Raw genomic sequence first — 3,913 nt, forward strand, 5'->3', positions numbered from 1 at the left:
ATGGAGAGGGGACGTCTCAAGTCGAAGTCACGATTTCTCCTCAGTTTGGAACCATCTGTGACTGGAGCCATGACGCAGCCAGAGCACATTACTCACTTTTACAGTCACGACTTGGAAATCCGTGCAGTTTCCAACCAAAATTACACCGCCACCATTGAATTATTTAATAGGATCCAGTTAAGGGTAATCTTATGCATTGTGTCAAGTGAGGCAACGATCTAGGAGGGGAGGGCTGGGAAGGCGAGGGAGGGGGCGAGGAAGGAGGGCATTTCTTGTTTTTAATGCCTGTTTTGTAGAGATATATTAAGAGTTGCAACGATTGGCTACACGTGTTGTAAGGGGATTTTTTTTTTTCTTGCTTTAAAAAGCAACCAAAAAAATAGATATCTGGTCCGCTTGTAAATACGACCACGCAAGCTCGGGGAAGGGACGGTTTAGACATTTGGAGGAGCCGTGGGTGGAGTACCGTGCTGTGAAATCAGGCGCTGTTGTTTGATTAATTGCAAGAAATTGTGTCTTTTGTATGCATAGATCAGAGCCATTGCATGCGGTCTTGGCCAGGAGGTGCTCTCACCCTAGCCCAGTGTACTGTGCTATACTGATGTTCATGGCTGCATCATGCCATTGTCTGCAGGATCCGCAATTGTTGCTGGGCTTTGTGTGGTAGGTGCACCATTTTCTAAGCTTGCTTTTACTGCAAGGCTGTGGCTAAACGTGCTCCGGGGGCTCCTTCCTTGGCTATTGTCTGCCTCGTGCGTTTTCCATCCTTTGCAGGTCTGAGTCTGCGGCTAAGCCCCCTTCCACGGCGGTTTCGGAGGGGATACCATTGTCCGGGATACCGCGGTGGTGCATGTGAGTGCCAGACGGTGTTTCCTTGTCTCGTTTAATGCAATCTGATGACATGCCTTTGCTAGCCGGAATGCCTGCGAACCTGCATGCCCGCAGCCTAGCGAGAACTTCCCCGGCTCTCAGAAGCGGCGATGGGGTGACGGGTGGTTGCAGCACCGAGGTAACCCTACACAGCTACTCCGTACACACCACAACAATCCCCCACTACTTCGCCTCTAATTCAGTCATTCCACCAACTCCTCTGGTGAGGGTATGACTAAGGACGCGAAGGACGGGCAATAATAAAAACAGACGCTCGCACACACACGATCTGCAGAAAGTGTGAGCACTTAGAGGGGGAAAACGAGGTGGGAGGAGAAGGGGTGAGTCCAAATAAAGCAACCTATAGCCTCTTATTTTGCGGAGCACCATCATCAGGTACAGGCTCTTTCAAACGCACGGGCGGGAAGGGCAGGCGGCGCCGGGCGGAGGAGCGGCGGCGGGGAAGCCTCCGCGGGAGCGGCGCTGCGGGCGGCGCAGCGCGGCCCCCGCCCGGCGGGCCCCGGGGCCGGGACCGATCCCCGCCCGTGGCGGCGGCGGCGGCGGAGCGGCGGCCCCGCGGGTTCAGCACCGGGGCGCGGACAGCTCCCGGCGGCCGCCCTGCGGGGAGCGCCCGGCCCGCGCCCCCGGCCCCGCCGCCGGCTCTGCCTCTCCCCCCGCGGAGGGCGAAAATAGAGGGGGGGGCGGGCAGGGAGAGGGGCTCAACAGCGCCGACAGAGAGAGAGAGAGAGTTGCAGCTCGCTATTGATTCAGAGATTTACCGACAGGGTGATTCCCCTTTCTGCAAGAATTCCCCGTGTCTGAGCTCCGGGCATGCACCAAATTCATTATGTAGACGAGTATACCCCTCTCGCTTTAGAGAAGAAGTAGAAAGGAAGGAAAAAATAATCCGGGCATGCATAAAATACAGACAAGACTCACAGCCACTCTCTGCATCATGCACAGGAAAGATCACTACTTACCCAAACGGGATCTCCTCGGTTAGGGGAGGGCGGGGGAGGAGGGGGAAAGGGGGGGGGGTGGGGGGGGGGAAGAGAGGGGGAGGGGGGGGGGAGAATCCAACAATTAATTTCCAGACAGGAGTTGGAAAAAAAATACTGCGGTGATGTCCAGGTTTTCTTCCACCCGCGCTGGCTTTTTATACAAGTGCAACCCTCTGTCTATTTCTGGAACGCGATCAAAACCCTGATGCTATTTTTAGCAGGTACTGGGGAAAAAAATCCACACACAAAGGCATTTTGCTGGAACGCTACGTCCAAAACATTAAATGTGCATATAGTCTGCCCCCCTACAACACAACAACCCCCAACCATGCACCCCCTTACCCCAGCTTATTTCTGCAACACCATCTAAATTTGCATTAGGTGCATCATTGCAGAGAAAAAAAAAAAAAAAAAAAACAAAAAAAACCCCAAAACAACCAAAAAACAAACCACCCAACAAAAACAAACAAACAAAAAAACCCCACACCAGACCACCCAAACAGACCGCCTTCCATGCTGTCCTATTGCACAAACCCCTAATCCACAGTTGTATTGAGTCTGTCTCTGTGCCTCTCTGCCTGTTGCCTTGCAAGCATTATTGTGTCTGTCTTCCTCCGGAGTCTTTACAAAGTGGGCTTTGGAAAAAACACAACCACCATGCACCAGTTTGTCATCATGCACAAATGTGGATTTCAGGCAGGGATGCTTGGTTTACCGAGACAGAGATGGTTTCATGTACTGAACTGCACACAGCACCAAGAAGGGTTGTTTTTTAAAAAAATCCTCCCCTCCCCACCCACTGCCTCTTCCCCCTTTAAAAAAATCCTTTGTTTGGAGAATAAAGGATCTATAAATACATATATATGAAAAAAGGGGTGTGTGTGTTTGCGTTCTAGTAATTCACTACGAGGGGGGACTGGGGAAAAAAATAGAATCATTAGGGCTTGCAGGCTGCAAGGAGCCAGCCTGAGACTCCTTTGCAAGGCTGCGTCAGTTATCAGCTATTGACGTCACGTTCAGATTCTCCTCTTCAGAGGCTCTAGTTCATCATAAAAGATGTCTGTGCTTGGAGCTTTGTGCTTGCAGTAAGGCACTTCAATTCGAGGAAAAGAGTTAATTAGCAAGCCCCATATTTTGTGTAGTGCAGTTCTCTGTACAGTTGCACAAAAATCCTGAGGGGGCTGGGGCGGGGGGGGCGGGGAGGGGGGCGGAATATGGGCTGGAGACAGGGAGATATTTCTTAAAAACCACACACATATCCCATGCAGGAGCACAGGCAGGAAGAGCAATCTGCATAGCCAGACCTTGCAAGAACATTAGCCCCCCCCCTCGCCCCCCCGCCCCTTCAGCCCCCTTCTCGTGATTACCAGTTTTAACGAAAAGCAATTTGGAAACATAAGCCTGTTTTCTGAATATTTGTAAGGCAAACAGCATGGGGGTTGCTGAGTATATTTTAGCATCCTTACTTTCTCTCTTTCCCTGTCACCCCCCCGCGTGCCCCCCCCCCCCCCCCCATACCAACAACACCAACAGCAAGTCCCCCTACCACTTCACACTTGTATTTGGCTACTGTAGCAAAAGACAGATATTGATAAAACCAGGATTAATTCTGTATATTTGTCAGGCAAACAGCCCCGTCTCCTAGAATGACGCAAATAACAGATTCTATGGCTCTGGCTTTCTATATTCTGCACCCACGCACTCTGCTTGGTCTCCCACGGAATCAGCTACAGAGAGCAATGATCCAGATTATACAGAGAGAGGGGTGGGGGAAAGGGAGAGAATATCAAATGAAATTGCAATTAAAAATTATAATGCTGCTATTGTCTGTACGCAAATGGCTAAACCTGAGCTTGCACAGTGGTACACACAGATACACACTCGCACCCCCGAGCCCCCGCCCCACCCCCCCCCACCTCAAACCCAGGCATCAATAGCAACCAGACAAAAGAGAATTGTCTTGCTGACAAATGCGGGGTTTATCTGGCCAAGAGAGGGATTTTCTTTAAGCACCACACCTTTCCCTGCTCCCATTGAGCAAA

General features: G+C 51.3%; 1 long non-coding RNA gene across 1 annotated transcript; it reads left to right on the plus strand.

Annotated features, from left to right (window-relative positions):
- LOC120754310 (uncharacterized) lies at positions 1–1,248 on the plus strand. The gene is made up of 3 exons (XR_005701379.2): positions 1–183; positions 532–663; positions 775–1,248. It is a non-coding gene; the product is annotated as an uncharacterized LOC120754310 (long non-coding RNA).
- The last annotated feature ends 2,665 nt before the right edge of the window (positions 1,249–3,913 follow it).

The sequence above is a fragment of the Hirundo rustica genome, chromosome 6, assembly GCF_015227805.2.
Source record: "Hirundo rustica isolate bHirRus1 chromosome 6, bHirRus1.pri.v3, whole genome shotgun sequence".
NCBI lineage: Eukaryota > Metazoa > Chordata > Aves > Passeriformes > Hirundinidae > Hirundo > Hirundo rustica.